The sequence below is a fragment of the Elephantulus edwardii genome, unplaced genomic scaffold (genome assembly GCF_000299155.1).
Source record: "Elephantulus edwardii isolate Elephantulus edwardi_28Jun2011 unplaced genomic scaffold, EleEdw1.0 scaffold00019, whole genome shotgun sequence".
NCBI classification, from domain to species: domain Eukaryota; kingdom Metazoa; phylum Chordata; class Mammalia; order Macroscelidea; family Macroscelididae; genus Elephantulus; species Elephantulus edwardii.
Window position 1 is genome coordinate 4,598,332 of NW_006399769.1, and position 18,121 is coordinate 4,616,452.

The following is an 18,121-nucleotide window of genomic DNA, read 5'->3' on the forward strand; positions in this document are numbered from 1 at the left end:
ATAAGAAGGAGAAATTAGGTCCTTTGAAGAAAAAACAAGCATTTAAGGGATTTGTGAAAACAAGACCAACTCTAGGAGAAATACAGAGTGAAGTCTTTCACATAGAGCCAGCAGAGGAAAAGAATGAAGCAGAGTAACCAGCAACAAAAGAAAAAGGAACACAGCAAAATGACAGTGATAAAATCAACAACAGTCACTCGAAATGTGAATAGGTTAAATGTGCCAGTTAAGAGAAAAAGAGTGGCAGACTGGAGTAAAAAAAGAAAACAAAAAACAACAAAGTCTATCAATATGTTTCCTGTAATAGATATGTGTTAAGAAATGAGGAGAAAGACCAAAAATCAAAGGATGGGGAAAAAAAATAAATGATATCCACAAGAAAGGTGGAGGGACAGTATTAATGTCTAATAAAATAGATTTCAGGATGAAAGCCTTTAAAGTATATATCTTATAAAGGACATATATTTAGAATATATGAAGAATATTTATAACTCACTGACAAACAGATAAGCTAATGAAATAAGCTTGGCTATAGGAGTTACAAGAAAGACCATTCCATTGAATAGATGTTTAACATCACCAGTTGTTGAAAACTGTAAATAAAACTGTAGGTATGGTTCCATCCATACCTCCTACAGTAACTGTAATCAACAAGATGGGCAATGACAACTATTGTTGCAGGTGCAAACAACCTAGAATCCATATTCATTTCTAGGCAATATGTAAATGTTCTAGTACCAAGATGGTGACAGTGGAAGAAAAAGCATAAGGAGCTGGAGTAGTGGCAAGCTGCTTAGAAATGGGCCACCATGGCCTTCCTCAGTCCTTAGTTTACTGATAATTGAACAATTAAACAGTTCATTATTGGTCTTTAATATGGATCGAGGCTCAACATCAAGAGAATGACGATCCACAGAAAATAATGGGTGAGTCCCACAGCTGAGCCCACGTCACCACCGCAGCCCCATGGTGCCTCTGCAGCTGGACCCTAGGGATCCCCTCCCTGGGTATGGACTGAGCCTTCACACTGCCACAGAAAAAAACTTATTCTAAAATAAATTCTTGGAACCAAGATGGCAGTGTTATGTCGTGCAACTTATATATACGTAAACAGCCAAGCAATTGACTGCTGGTCATCAGTATGGACTGAAGCTAAACATCAGGAGGACAAAGATTCTCAAAAGAACATGGGTTTGCTCCCTTTCCTACAGGTAACCTTTACACTGAGTTTTGCTCCAGACCTGACCCCTGAATCCAGTTCCAGAGACAAAAGGAAAATATAACTGCCAGCTAAGGAAGCAAAGGAGGAGGGACCCTCCCCACTGGACCCACCTTGGCAAATACTTTACAGTCAAGATGGCAGAAAATGTCAGGAAAATATCTTCTAACTGAACAAGGAGGCATACAGCTTCAACCCAGGACCACCAGAAAGGTTTTAAAGTGGACTCTTCTTCCCCTTAACATCAACTTCCTGTTCAGCATGAAGAAGCCAGAGAGTCTGCCCTCCATTCCCAAATGAGAAGACCACAGTCGCAAAACAATTTCTTTGTTAAAAAATAAAACACAAATTATTACCATTGGACTATGCTCACCATTACCCTCTCTCTTCTGGTCCTCACTGGATCTTTCTCATTTCCTTTGCCCACTCCCACCACCCACTAAATTGTGCAGCCCTGTGATTTCATCCCTCCCCACCTTCACTCTTCTGCTCCCAATCCTCATCTCCTTATATCCCCATACATGTTTTTCACAATTTAAAAAAATAAAAAAAGAAATTAACTTTGAAAAATGACTAAGGAATTTCTTATATATTAAATATAAATGTACTATATAATCCAGTGTTTCTACTCCTACAATCAGTCTAGAAAAGCAAAATCTATGTTCACACAAGGTTTATATGCAGGCATTTGCAGGAGCACTATTTATAAGACCAGAAAACTGGGACCACCCTCAAAGCAGATCAATTGGTGAAATAGAATGAGCTATAAACATAACAATAGTAATAAAAGTATTAGTTCTACAGCATGGTGAGTCTCAAAGGTCTCAATGTCTAGTCATTTCCATGCACTGTATCGAGTGGTATGATATTCTGTTCCATTTATATGAAATGTCCAGAAGAGGTGACTGTATAGAGACGTAGGATTAGTGGAAGATAGGGGCTAGGGTTTGGAATGAGGAATTACAGCACATGGTGGTGATGTGTCTCTCTTTATATTGATGTTGTTAGATGCTGTCAGATGTGACTCACAGTGACACAGAAGTAAACCCTGCCCTATTCTGTGCCATCTTCATCATCTCTGATACACTTGAGCTTGTTGCTCTAGTCACTGTGTCAATCCATCTCAGTGGGGGTCTTCCTCTCTTTTGCTCTCTACCTTTCTAAGCATGATATCCTTTCCCAGCAAATAGCCTTCTCCTAGCAATATGTCCAACATATATATATAGAGAGAGAAATGAAGCTTCGCCATCCTTGCCTCCAAGGACCACTCAGGCTGTACTTTTTATCTGTTTGCTCTTTTAGTAGTCCATGGGATGTTCAGTCCTCTTCTTCAACACTACAATTCAAAGGCATCAATTCTTCTGCCACCCTTATTTATTGTTCACTTGTCAGAGACATAGCAAGTGGCTGAAAAGACCAAGTAGAGCAAGACACACAGTAGTCATCAAACTGACATCAAACTGACTCTTGGAGTATATTTTGGAGAAGGTCCTGACAGCAGACTTGCCCAAAGCAATCCATATTCTGATCTTACTGTTGGTACCAAGTGTGTTGATTATGGATCCAAGTGAGATGAAATAATTGACAATTACCCAGTGGTAAGGATTTTTGTCTTCTTGATGTTGAGGTGTAATAGATATTAAAAGCTGTAATCCTTGATCATTTGCAGCAAGCATTTCAGATCTTCATTTTCAGCGAGCAAGGTTCTGTTTGTCTTCTACATATTTGAGGTGATGGCTGTACAACATTTACTCAAATTCATTGATTTGTACACTTAAGAAAAATAGATTCTGTGCAGTGAAATTTGTATCTCAATAAAACATTAAAATGTAAAATGTGAGGATGGCACAGGATAGGATGAGGTTCAAATCTGTTGTTCATAGGGTTGCTGTGAGTCATTCTTCACTCAACAGCACCTAACAACAGCAACAAAAAAGTATTAAAAAGTGTGATTCCAGAAACAACCCCCAGCATCAGCATTGCTTAGAGAGCTTGGGGAACAGGGAAGGAAGGGAAAGGGGAGTAAAATGTGCAACAATAAATGAAAGAAAAAATCTAACTTTTCTGTAAACGTTAGTTAAAATCACAACACACACACACACACACACACACACACACACACACACACACACAAATGTAAATTCTTGACTCCAATGTAGTGTTAAGTCTGGAAGGGGTCCAAGAATGCTTTACCAAATCTTCTGCCTGATTCTGAGCACACCCAAGGTTGAGAGCTGTTGCTCTAGAATCAGGCACTGTAAGATGCAGAAGGGAGATGTACGTAGTTTTTGGGTACCTTTGTGTTAACTCTACCTTCTTCCTGTGGTATAGGAAAGGTTTGAATTAAGGATTGTTCTAAGAGAGTTAAAGAAAATTATAGGGCAATGAGAATAAAAATAAACTGGCCTTTCATGTTTTTTTGATATGCCCCTATGGGAAGCTTTATGATTGTGATGTTTGTGTATCCCATATGTTAGTAAATTCCCATGTTCTTTTAGGCTTGCTGTTACTTAATGAACATACCATAAACAGGTTCATTTGCCATAACGACCGTGGAAGTTTAGATCTTTTTAAAGGAATTACTTCTCCTAAATATTTACACAGTGTAATATAGCAAAGCCAGAAATGTGCAGTGATCGCAAAATAAAGATCTAACAATAGATAAAAGAAGTCAATGAAGCTGCCTTCTTTAACTCAGCAACTCGTTTTCTCTCTGCGTCTGGTCAGTATATTTTACAAACCATGATTAGCCAGAGGATGAGTCTAGTGTAATGCTCTAAACATAGGGTATATGCTTTCAGCATTTCTTCTGCATTTTCTAGGTGGCCAGGAGAAATTTTCAAGGTTGAGGCTGCTTTGCAATGCTGATTTGCCACCCTGTCTTGAATGTTACTGGTTGGTGAATGTTATCAGATTAAATTTGACTAGGAGTGAGTGCACAATGTAGATTATTAATGGCTTTATTGAAATGTAAATTTGTTTCAGAAAAAAAGAGATGTTGTATTGAGAAGGATAAAGCAAATATTAGAAAGGAAGAGTGAGTAATAGGGTATAAAAATCAGTATGTGTCATTTATTACCTGAGTTCATGGATTCCAGTGTTGGGAGTATAGCACAAACCCGTTTTATTTCTTAAACATTATTCAGAGATCTTTGTAGGTAATAGAATTATTAGTTGCTGTCAAAAGAAATCCATTATTGTATTTCTCCTATCTCTTTCCTTTTTATTCTTAAAGTTGTAATAATTTGTATAATATTATTGAGTACTTGTTTTTAAGTAACTAAATATTACATCTTCAAAATTGGTGTCTTAGAATTCGGACTTCAGTTATAGATGAATGATTAAGGAATATAACATTGTTTCATTAAAAATCTATGCTAGATAGCAGGGTAATCGGAACTGCACATATTTATTAGTGGGCAAATTCCTGTAGCTATATGTGAGTTTATAAAAGTACAGATAAAAATAAAGAACAAATGAAGTAAACCTTTAGTTGAAAACGTTGCGAATAGCTCTATTAAAGGTCCACAGTTATATCTAAATAAGGTTACAATTAAGCAAATATGAATGAAAATACAGTTTGTTATATGAATATGCACAAAATGAATACATAAGAATTGACACAGTGTTAATGTAAAACTATAAGAGTTAGGTGAAATACATTTGAATATGAGATGAAGTGTGGCAAGTGGGTTCAAAAATGTTGCACCTTTAAAATTAGTATATCCCATGGTGATGACCAAAGAACATTTCACTGTAAAATTTGATAAGTGCTAATTCTCTGCCCTCTTTGTTTCTGTTACCGTGCTAGTAGTGAGCATGAAATGTTGCACTTTTTTCCAAATAATTTGCTTCCTACACTAAATGTTCCTTTCTGCTTATGCCTTTTGTCCTGGAATTGATGGGCTTCTTGCCCTTTGCTTAATGCCACTTATGCCCCAGGCCATGCGGTTGAGCCTGTGTTTGCTTTGTCGTGAATTCTCTTGATAATATTGTGGCGTGCTTATAGCAATTTCATGTTGGTCACAGGCACTGGTAAGGTAAAAGGGAAAAACACGAGAGAAACTTTATAGAAGCAAGCAGAAGGTGGTGATGGCAAAGGAGAGAGAATAAGAGGAACTTCTGTGGAAGTTAGTGGAGAACTGCTGACACTTTCTCCTGGTGTCATTCTCTGTCAGACATTGCTTCCAAATCAATGGAGGGACTTAATCTACACATAAGAGAAAGGCTCTCTGTCTTTATTATCTTTCAATTTGTTCATTCCCCCCCCCCCCTTATGGTGGCATTTGACTATCTCATTTAGTTTACCATCTCTATCATTGAAACTGCCCTCTGGCAACAGGAAAAGAGATTTAAATGTGGTGCCTTGACACATTGTAGCATGTTGTAACACCTCAGTGCTATAGTAAACCTGCACTTGGCATGCTAAAGAGGAGAGTTAAATTCTCAGGTTGGCTACTTTGTTTTTTGTGTTGGCAGAAAATATAGGACCTTCTTGATAACTGATGCTTTGAGGAGTCCTAAATCCCAAATTAAAGTTCTACGTGCAAATGAAAAGCAAACCTACCACTTTCCAAGCAGGTCTGAGTCACAGTTTCACTGTGTATAGTTTTTCAGGCTGTAGATCTTTAAGGAAGGAGACTGCGCATGTTACTCCCCTGAAGCAGTTGGTGGATTTGAACTACCAGCATTTTGGTTAATGACTAAATATGCTCTACACTACTAGAGTGCTTTAAGTTCTGCTATCTGTTCAGGTGACTGAAAACTCACAGCGACCCTGTGAACAACAGATCTGAACCTTGCGCTCTCCTTCGCCCTCCTCACCGTCTCTGATATGCTGCAGCCCATGGTGACAGTCACTGTGTCAATCCATCTTATGGGTGGCAGAGTGGGGTGTCTCTCTCTGACCTTTCACCTTTCCCAGCATGATGCCCTCTTCCAAGGACTGCCCCTGCCAACAACATGGATGTTGCCAAAGTTAGGAGACAAAGTTTCACCATCTTACCTCTAAGAAGCACCTTGATTGCACTTCCTCCAAGACAAACTTGTTTGTTCTTCGGGCCTTTGAAGAGATTCGGTACTCTTTTCCAACAATACAATTCAAAGACATAGATTCTTCAGCCATCTTTACTCGTTCTCCCACTTTCAGATGCATAGGAAAGAATTGAAAAGACTTCAGGCTTACCTTTTATAGGTTTCTTTCATGATTGGAAAACTTCTTTTCATCAAGTTTGGTATGGGCTGCTATTTTCTTAAAATATGAATAAATGTGATAGGGTGTTATATGACCCCCTAGTTAATTGTCTTTTTAAGTACTGTAGACATTTTATTGGTCTTCTGTGTCATAACTGTGTGTACCATTGCTAGAGCTAATACCTTTGGAAAATGCTGTCATCTGAAAAAATTTGTTTTCAGAGAATTGATTACCTGGGTAGTGCAGATATGTGATGATCTTGGCCATGAACTGGAATGTTGGAGGTTCTCATAAACCCAGAGGTAACCTGACGATGTCAGGAGCTAATGCCCATTGAGTTGTATGTAACCACCTAACAGCTGGCACTCCAGTAGGATTTCAGAGGCTGGCAGTTACATAGTAGGTAACTCACATTGAGTTGAACTGCCAGAAAGGTGGCCCTTGGATTAACAGCTTGACTTCCTACCTTTGCTTCCAAAAAATTAGCTAATGAAAACCCTGTGAGTGGTTTTACTTTTGATAAATTTTGACATTTTTTTGTCATTAAAAACCCCCAGCAAGTTGAATGTGGCTTCTAACTAGTTTTCCACCAGATGGTGCTAGTGTTATAGAAGTAAAGGTAAGCGCCTTCCGTACCATTGAAACAATGACGTGCATTTTATCTTTTTTCTCCTGTGTCTCTGGGACGTTGTTCATATTGTGGATCAGGAGCTGATTGGGATTTGAAAATCCTGAAGGAGAACCTAGAAGGTGTATTCAGGAAGTCAAATTAATAAATAAAGTGCAGGAATATATAATATACACTTTTTTTCTTTTAAAATCATACACTTGATTCTTACCTGACCTGTGTGCACATTGAACATTTTTTCTTACCTTTTCTTTTTGGCCACCTTTCATTTCTGCTATTAGATGATGGTAAAATGTCATTATTTGATATCTTCTAGAGTCTCTGCTCAAATGCTATTACTAACAAATGATATGTTTAACCAAATTTAAGTTCAAAATCATTTTTGCGGAAATTCTGGTAAAGTAAAATGTTAAAAGTTACAATAGAATATTGGCCATTCGCCAGTGTTTCATTTCCTGGCCAAGCAACAACCATGTTTAATATATAAACTTGTGATTACAAATACACACTACAAGGCTATTGTAGAAAATTTTGAAGGAAAAAAATTGCCAAGTGAAGGAATAAGCTATATTTAAGTACAACTACTAAATTCTGTGAATAGGCATGATAGAAAAAAGAATAGATGCCTTTGAGTTGTGGTGCTGGAGAAGAGTGTTGAATATACCATGGACTACTAGGAGAACAAACAGGTTTGTCCTGGAGAGGGTAAAGCCAGAATGCTCCTTGTAGTCAAGGATTCTGAAGCTTCGTCTGACATACTTTGGGCTTGTTGCAAAGAGGGACTGGTCCTTGGAGACGGCCATTATGTTTGGGAGAGTGGAGGGACGGCGCAGGAGAGGAAGACACTCGATGAGTTGAATTGATTCTGTGAGTGGAGTGGTGGGAATGAGTGTGTTTGAGACGGCGAGATTGGCACAGGATAGAACGGTAATTAGGGATCTTGTACATAGATAGGGTCACTATGAGTCACAAACAACACGGTGGCACATAACAACAACAACAACAACAACAACAACAACTAAATTCTGTGGAGAGTTCTTGTGACCTAATGGTAAGAACTACATTACCACCCCAAGGTCATGTGATTCAAATCCATCAGCTGCTTCATGGGAGAAAGATGGGCATTTTTCTTCTGTATATTTACAGCCTCTAAGAACTCATTGGATGATCAGGTATAAGTTAGTTCTAACGTGATGGCATAAAACAACAGTTGGTTTTGGGTTCTCCCCCCGCCCCGTGGTTCTATGAATGCATTTAAAAAATATCAGAATTGATATCATGTTGCACATACTTTTGTTAATCAACTTTTCACTAAATATGTCAAGAGTATTTTACCTGAGATCAAACTATGTTGTTCTTGTTCTTGTTATGTGTTGTTGAATTACAATCGACTCCTGACTGAGTCTCTAGTAGATTTTTCAGAGCTGGTGGATTCAAACCTTTCACTTTTGGGTTGGCAGTGCAACTCGTTGACACTAAGCCACTGTTGTGTTGTTGTTAGGTGCCGTCTAGTCGAGTACAACTCATAGTGACCCTATGAACAAAAGATCTGAACCTACTCATGTCCTGCGCCATCCTTACACTTCCTGACACATAAGAGCCCATTGCAGCAGTCACAGTGTCAGTCTACCTGGTGGAGGGTCTTCCTCTCCCTTGCAGACCTTTCACTCTTCTCAACATCATGTCCTTCTCCAAGGAGTAGTACCTCCTAGCAATATGTCCAAAGTATGTTAGGCGAAGCTTCATCATTCTTGCCTCCAAAATGCACTCTGGCATAGCTATTCATTCTCTTGCCTGTCCATGGGATGTTCAGTGCTCTTCTCCAACATCACAGCTCCAAGGTATCAATTCTTCTTCTGGCATTCATATTCATTGTCCAGGTCTCAGATGCATAGCTAATAATCAGAAAGACTATAGCCTGAATCAGCTGCATCTTAGTCCTCAAACTGACATCATTACTCCTCAATAATTTGGAAAGTCTCTAACTGCAGATTTTTCCAGTGCACTACATGTTTGTTAATTGCAGATCCTAGCAAGATGAAGTTGTTGACAGTTTCAGTCCCCTCTTCATTCATTGTGACACTGCCTATTTGTTTGGTGGTAAGAATCTTTGTTTTCTTGATATTGAGACACAATCCATACTGAGCACAGCATTCCTTGATCTTCTGCAACAAGTACTCCAAGTCCTCTTCACTTTCAGCAAGTAAGGTTGTGTCATCAGCATAACGCAGGTTATTGATGAGTCTCCCTCCAGTAATGATGCCACATTCCTCTTCATAGAGACCAGCTTCTTGGATGATTTGCTCAGCATGTAGATTGAACAGGTATGGAGATAGAATACAACCCTCACACACTACCATTTCCAATTCCAAATCATGCAATGCTCTCTTGCTCTGTTTGCACAATAGCCTCCTTGGTGAAGTTGGATCTTGGGAGGGTGTTGCTGATTTACTTGAATACTGGGGTAAACTGTTTAGATGTGTTTGGAGAGAATGTTGTTCTGAGTGGTGAAGCACTTCTCTGTCAGTTTGCTGTGCTGTGATTACTTAGTGTTGCTGTGATACTGAAATCTTTGCCATTGATGTGTCAAATTACAAAAGGCTTTCCCACAGTGGATGGGTTTGGTGGAGCTCCGCGGTTAAGACAGACTAGGAAGCAGGGTGGGCCATCTACTTCCTAAACAAAAGGCTTTTGAACTATGAACTAAACAACTACATTCTTGTATAGTGAGGCATTTAGTGAGAGACATTTTGATTATTTTCTTTTATTTCTTTTTTCATAATATTCATATATATTTAGTTTCACCCTATTCTTTATTCACAGTGTGTTTTAATACAATCATTCACAGGAGTTATGTTTTATAAAATTAATCATTCTTGGACCTTTCCCATCATGACCCTGTCTTTTACCCAGATCCTTCCCTTTCCCCCACCACTATCAAATTGTGTAACCCTGTGATTTTACTCCTATCCATCCTCACCCCTCCTCTCCCATCCCTTCACTCCTTGAGTTTTCATGCCTGATTAACTAGTTATCCTTCTATTTTTTTACAATAATTATCTTATTTGTTCTATGAGATGGAATTCGTTCACTCAGCATAATACTCTCTAGTCTTTCCCAAGTTATATAGTATTTTTCTAAATCGTTGCTCATGAGTTTGGCCTGGTACTTTGTTGTGTGAAAGACAATACCATCTCACACAATAGTCTCATAACAAAAGTTTACCAAATACTCCTGGGCCTCCAGAAGACAAAGACTAACCCAGTTACAAAATGAGCAGAAGAGTTGGGAAGACTTTTCACTGAGGAAAAATGGCCCACAGACACATGATAAAATGCTCCAAGTCACTGGCAATAAGAGAGATGCAAATAAAAACCACCATGGGATACCATCTCACCCCCGTAGCAGTGGCAAAGTTTAGTAGGGAGCAAGCAATAAATGTTGGAGAGTATGTGAAGAGGTGGAAACTCTCATACACTCTTAATAGGATTGTAAAATGTTTAGAACCACCCTCGAAGACAGTTTGGCATTTCCTCAAAATGATGCACATGAAAACTTTGTGTGGCCCGGCTTTTCTACTACTAGGAATATACCTCAAGGAAATTAGAACTGATACACAAATGGAGATTTGTACACCAGTGTTCACAGTAGTAGTATTCACCATCACAAGAACATGGAAACAACCCAAATGTGCAGCCACAACTGAATGGATTGAGAAGTTGTGGTATATTTTTATTATTTTTAGTTTTGCTTTTTGGTTTTTTTTTTTACCTTTCAGTTAGAAAATGCTATGATTAATAAACTTCAAGTCTCTTTCACATAATTCCTTAAAAGTTTGCTGGTTTAGTAAGAGTGAACATTTATCAGACTTTTAATCGACATTTTTTAATTACCAGCCAAAGGAATTCTGTACCTTTAAATATCTTTTTATAGCATGTGAATCTTTTTTTTTTAAATTCTCTGCATCTTCCACCTCATAAGTGTATCTTAATTTTTAAAGTGATTAGATAATACTTTTTTGAGACTCCCTAAAATGACAATTCATCACCAAGTAAGCAGTTTCAAAAGACTGGTTATCCTATTCAGAGAATTAACATGTGTTGTGCATCAGCCCTCTGTATTTATTGTTGTAAAACTTAAATTTAGTCTTTATATGTATGCTTCTTGGTGAAAAATTGCAAGAACATCTTTTAGAAAAAGGATTCTTAGAAATTTAGTGAAACAAGCTAGTTACAAGTTAACATAACATTTTTTCGTGGATAGAAGAAGGGAAGGAAAGATGCTAGAAGTAATAGAGCTTAGTTAATTCCAGTATACTTTTATCAAAGAAAAATAATGACCTTTAACCTTTCCAAACATGATGTTCCTGTCCAAGGAATAGCCTCTCCTAGCAACATGCCCATGTGAGATACAGCTTTATCATCTTTGCCTCCAGGCAGCAATCTGCCTGCTATTCATGGTGTATTTCGTCTCTTATCCCAACAGTTCAAAGGCATCAACTCTTCTTCTGTCACCCTTATTCATTTTTCACCTCTCAGATGTATAGCAAATGAAAAGACCATGGCCTGAATCAGGTGCATCTTAGTCTTCAAACTAAATCACTGCTCTTGGAGAGGTCCCTGACTGCAGACTTGCCCAGTGTAATCTATTTCCAGATCTACTGACTGCTGGTACAGTGGATCTCAGTAAGGTGAAATTGTTGACGATTTCAATCTTTTCTCCATCTGTCGTGATGTTACCATGTGTTACCAATGGTGAATATTTTTGTTTTCTTAATGTTAAGATACCGTTTATTTTGAAGGCTATAGTCAGTTCTTCTGTAGCAAGTGTTCCAAATCTTCTTCATATTCAGCAAGCAAGATTGTTGCATCTGCATAACATAAGCTGTTGATGAGTCTTCCTCCAATCTGGATGCTACATCCTTCTTCATAAAGTCCACTTCCCAAATGATTTGCTGAGTGTTCAGATTGAAAAAGCATGGAGAAATAATACAACCCTCACATACACATTTCTTGATATTTAACCCTTGTTCTGTTTCTGATAACTGCTTCTTGGTCTAGATTTAGATTTCTCATGAGCACAGTCAAATAGTTTGGTATACTCATTTTTCTCAGTGTTAGCCATAGTTTGTTATGATCCACATGGTCAAATGCCTTTGCTTAGTCAATAAAACACAAATAGACATTAATTTTTTTATTCTCTTTCAGCCGGTATCATTCTGCCAATGATATGCCTGGTACCATGGTCCCTTCAAAGCCCCACTTGAACCTCTGGCAGTTCTCTGTAAATGTACTGTTCAGATGGTTTTTTATGATTTTCAGCAATATTTCATTGCATGTGATATTAATGATACTATTTTATAATTTCCACATTCTGTTCAAACACCTTTCTTGGGAATGCAAACAAATAAGGATCTCTTCCAGTCACCTGGCCAAGTAACTGTCCTCCAAATTTCCTGGAATAGACTGATGAGCATGTCCAGGGCTGCATTTGCTGGTTGAAACATGCCAATTAGTATCCATTAATTCCTGGGACTGTATTTTTTTGCCAATACCTTCAGTGCAGCTTGAACTTAGTTCACAACCATTGGTTCCTATTCATATGGTACTTCCTGAAGTACCATAGTTTTTCAGTGTCAACCAGTTCTTTTTAGTACAAGAATTCTGTATTTTCTTTCTATCTTCTTTTTATTTTAAAAAATTATTTTATACTGATTTACTTTAAAAGTTCATATAAATTGTTTTCCACACACTGGATCTTTCCCCTTTCATTTACTCACTCTTCCCTCCACTCATCAAATTGTGCAGCCCTATGATTAAGCACCACACCTCCATCCTCACCCCTCTGCTTCCCTTCCCCTTCTTGGATCTTTGTAATTGTTCTACAATAATGGTCTTATACAGGATTTGTCCTTATGTGACTGAGTTAGCTTACTTAACACAATGCACTCCAATCCTTTCCAAGTTAGGTAGTGATTTACAAAATCATTGTTCCTAAGTGCTGCATAGTATTCCATTGTGTGAATGTTCCATACTTTCTCAATTCATTCCTTTGTGATTGGACATTTGGACTGGACTGTTTCCATGTTCTTGCGATGGTGAATAATGCTGCTATGAATAGTGGTGTACAAGTCTCTTGTTTGTGCCTCAGTTCTCATTTTCTCAGGGTGTATTCCAAGCAATGGAATAACTAGGTCATATGGAATTTCTGTGTTCAGCTTTCTGAGAAAACACCAAACTGACTTCCAGAGTGGTTATACCATTTTACAATCCCACCAACAGGATAGAAAAGTTACTATCTTGCCTCATTTTCTCCAACATGTATTACTTGCTGCCCTGCTAAACTTTGCTGCTTCCTGGAGCCTTCACGATTTAGGTCATTTCAGTAGATCCTTTTAAAAGGTTCATCAGCTTGCAATCAGTTATGCTAAAAGACATTTGCAAACAGTGGAAATATAAATGCTGTAACTTAAGCATATACTCTTTTAAAAAGAAAAATTTCTAAATTATACTTATTATAAATGTCATTAAAATTTAATTGAGATAAAATGGAGCATTTTTAACTTACAGGATTTTTGTTCAAGTTAATGAATTTTGCAAAGTGCTACTATATACTTATTTAATTTTTAGAAATAAGTGTATATAATGTTTGAAAGAAAAAGATTGAGGAAGATTCTAAAATGGGACTAGATTTAAAAAATGGTAGATAAAATGTTCAGGTACCAATTTAATTGTAGAAGAGGAGCAAGTTGATATATAGATGTTATAAAATGTAGGCCAAATGGTACTTCTGAAATGCATTTTTATGTTTGGAACTTGAGAGCCATCATGCATCAGTTTAGGTGTTTGTCTACGCTACAGCACTTTGAAGGGGTTGAGAGTACTGACTGGAATAACCTGGAAGCCTTAGTTGAATCGTAGCCGTGCCAAGTTAAGTTTCCCTTAATAATAAATTCTACTCAGAATCTTGTCTGAATTATGGTTAAATGCATAAAATAATCAGATTGCTAAGGTTTTGAGATTAATTTGTTTATACGCAAGAGAAATGTGCTTATGAAATATGCCACTTATTCATTAGGTATCTGAATTTTATAAAAGTGCTTTGTCTTCTTCTAAATATATTAATGATAATAATTTCCCCATAAACTGCAGATGGTTAGTAAAATCTAGCATACTTTCTGCTGAATTTGTTTCATTTCATTCTTGTCATATATGCTTTTTAGGTCCTTATATTTTTTATTTTGAAGTAATCAGTATTGAATGTTTTTTGTGATTTGGATTGCTTAAGCTTTCTGATCTGTACTTAGTACTGAACTGTTTATGGGCTCATACTTTCCAATAGCTAAAGCATATAAATTTACTACTTTTTGTATTGATTTAATATTAATGTTAATATAAAAATCTAGAGGTGCAGTATGTCACATCTGTTTTGTATTCCTCTGTTTAAAAGAAATGGCACTATGGTATTTGGAAGAATATTTATTATCTGAGTGTTTTTCTTTGCAACAATTTTCCTCAGTCTATTGGGAATTGAAACTTCTGAGAGACAGTGAATCACCCAGCAAATTGTCAAGTACACAACTGCTGAAGGGCCACAGTTAATTAGAATTTTAATTTACCATTTAATTTACATTTGGTTAAGTAGTTGTAACTTTGAAAACGTTAAAAAATAAATTAATGATACGATAAAGAGAAGGGAAACAAACCCTAGACATCCTTTTCTCTTAATAATTCTTCTAGTCGGCATGTCATGGTACTTTTTTCCCCCTTTAAATAAGGTTTTGTCAAGCTGAGTGTTGACTTGCATTTTGAGACTGTATTTTTCGTTCCTGGTGACTAAATATCCTTATCCTGCCATGAGATTCCTTTACCTTTGAGGAGTGACATTGATTCCACTAATGGATAGATATTATAACCTCTGTTCCTTGGGAAAAAATATATAACACTAACATTTTTGCATATTTCTTAAGTCCTGTCACTCCCTATCCAGATGTCTGAAGGTCCCAAGTTAAAAAGAACTGCTGTAATGGAACTGAAAAATCACTTCTAGTATTATAATTTTAGCATTATATTCATTCCTCACATGAAGAGTTATCTCACCTTTAGTTTTATTTGACATTGAGTTTTCTTCTTGATCATTATAGAGTTGAAGATAAGCATAATCTGAATTCTGTTTTGGAGAATGGCACAATTACCTTTTCATGTCACTGCCACTCACTAAACTTGGGAACTGTTTGACCTTCTAAGGCTTTAGATTCTACCTTAAATGGATGAAAAAACAAAATTCATTTTGCCATTTGATCTAAAAATGAGAGCCATGGAAGAGAGAAATAAATGTTTAAGGATCTGTTCTTTCACAACAGTAGTTTTCTTAAGACTTTACATTTGTTGTTTATCAGAGAATAACAGTTGCTCATTTTTTAAAATTTATTATTAATTTCAATGAAAATCTACAGAGACTTTGGATTTCCATTCATTCACTGTTGCAGTTTTCTCTCCTTCCAACCCTCCCCCCTAGTACACTCTTGGAAAAGTAAAAGTAAAATTCTTTCATTGTTTTACAAACCCTCCCCCAGGTCCACTCCACTATGCAGCCTTCGCTATGGACTCCTGTCATGACAAAAATACCTAATCACATATCCCTTTTATACAGTTTTCTCCCTCATCTGTTTCAATGCAGTATACATTATTGAACCCATTTTTCTCAGTCTCCCTCCAACCCCAAGGCTAGTCCTGTTTTACAACAATAGCACCATGCAGTATTTGTCCTTTTGTGACTGAGATACTTCACTCAGCATAATGTCCTCCAGGGTCACCCATTTTGAATAATATTCCATGAACTCCTTGTTTTACAAGGCAGCATAGTATTCCATTGTGTGAATATACCACAGCTTCTCTATCCATTCCTTTGTTGATGGGCACTTAGGTTGTTTCCATCTCCTAGCTATTGTGAACAAAGCAATAAATATGGGTGTGCATATATCTGCTTGGATGTCAGTTATCGGGTATATTCCCAGTAGTGGAAGTGCTGGGTCAAATGGTATCTCTATTTGCAACTTTTTGAGAAAGCGCCATACCGCCTTCCACAGTGGTTGTACCATTTTACACTCCCACCAACGGTGAATAAGGGTTCCAGTTTCTCCACAACCCCATCAGCATTTGTTGCTTGCTGTTCTGTTAAATTTTACTGTTCTTACTGGGGTGAGATGATAGCTCATAGTTGTTTTGATTTGCATCTCTCTTTGAGCTAGGGATTTTGAACATTTCTTCATATGCTTGTTAGCCATCTGAATGTCTTCTTTGGTGAAGTGTCTATTCATATCCTGTGCCTATTTTTCTATTGGATTATTTACCTTTATCTTGTTGTGGTGACAGGTTCTCATTTTAATGAGAGAGATTGTAAAGAATAGGAAAAGAGGGAGGTTTCTAAGAGTGGATTAAATCATCACTTCTTGAGGTGTTTCTGCTTTTGAATCTTGGCACTTTGATAGTCAAGTGGTAGAGAGCCATAGGTATTGTGTGTACTTAACGTGGATGGTATTCCTTTGCGTGCCTTGTCAGAAGGATTTGTAATTTTTAAATTGTTTGGTAAATTGTACAAATATCAAACACCACACAAATGATATAATTCAGATGATGCTTTGAATAAATGATTAAATGAAATTATTTGATACTGCCTGGAATGAAAGGCAATAAGTTCACTTAAAGGATGATTTTAGACCCTGCTGAGAAGAAATGAGATGATTTTCTGTTTCATTCCTGTCCTTTTCATGTTGTGATTGTTAATTATTTTTGGGCAATAATGATAATGGAAATCTTTATGGCTTTGGTTTTCATGTATTTTTACATGCATACATATCCACAGAATAGGTTCATGTGCTTTTGATTCCTTAGAGTGATTTGCTCAGATGGGAATCATAAGTGTTTAGCCAATAATAGGTTAAAAAGTTTCAAGAAGCTAAGTACATTCTGCTTAATTTTGAATTTCACGCCATGGGCCATTGTGCATTGTGCTCACCACCAGTCTGTCTCTTGTTACCTGTGACAGAAGAGAAAATAACTGAGTTCATCCATCATAAACTTAAGACTGGCCCAATTAGCAGTATCGTGATAGATGTTGAAGATATTGAAATTGTTAACAATTTCAGCTTGCTCTTTTCCACAATCAGTACTCTTGGCACCAGCAGTCAGGAAATCAAGACTAATTGCATTGGGGAAATCTGCTGTCAGGAACCTCTTCAGAGTACTGAAAAGCAGTGAGGTTAGTCTAGAGACTAAGCTGCACTTGATCCAAACCTTGGTCTTCGCAATTACTTGCAGTACATTGGAGAGCTGGACAGTGACCAAGGATAACAGAAGAATTATTGATGGTTTTGAGTTGTGGTGTTGGAGAAGAATATTGAGCATATCATCAACCACCAAGAAGAACTAACAAGTCTGTCTTTTAAGAGGGTGAAACAAAGCTGTTCCTTGGAGGCAAGAATTTTGAGACTCCATCTCACATACTTTGAGCATGTAGCCAGGAGGAACCAGACTTTGGAGAAGGACATCATGCTTGAAACTGTCAAAAGAGAGTGCAGGAAAAGAAGACCTTGGATGAGATGGATTGACACAGTAACTGGGGTAATGAAGGTAGGTGTGTCAGAGTGAGGTTGGTTCAGCATAGAACAGGATCAGAGCTATCGTGCATAGGGTCACTATGAGTCAAAGTCAACTCATTGATGCATGACAACACCATTTACTGTGTGAAGCAAACAAACCTTACTTTGTGGCTGATAGGTGCATGCAGTCTATTCCCACTTACAACTACTCTATGTATAACAAAAGGAAAGCTGCTGAACATGTACCCTCCTCACACGTAAGCCTACTGTTGTAACCACTTTGCTATTCATAACAAGTTCAGTGTCTCATTGCTCGGATATGGCTCATCAGGCCTTCTCCATGGTTTGTCTTAGTGTGGAAGCTCTGCTGGATCACCCTGGTGGTCTTTAAAATACTAGTGGTATGGTATGGCTCCTAGCATCATACAAACTACCATACTATGACAGATGGAAAGATGAATGGTAGAAATATTGCTTAAT

General features: G+C 37.4%; 1 protein-coding gene across 1 annotated transcript in view; it reads left to right on the forward strand.

Annotated features, from left to right (window-relative positions):
• Nucleotides 1–18,121, forward strand: part of SRBD1 (S1 RNA binding domain 1) — a 324,250-nt gene that overhangs the window by 166,775 nt on the left and 139,354 nt on the right. The gene's annotated exons all lie outside the window — the stretch shown is intronic.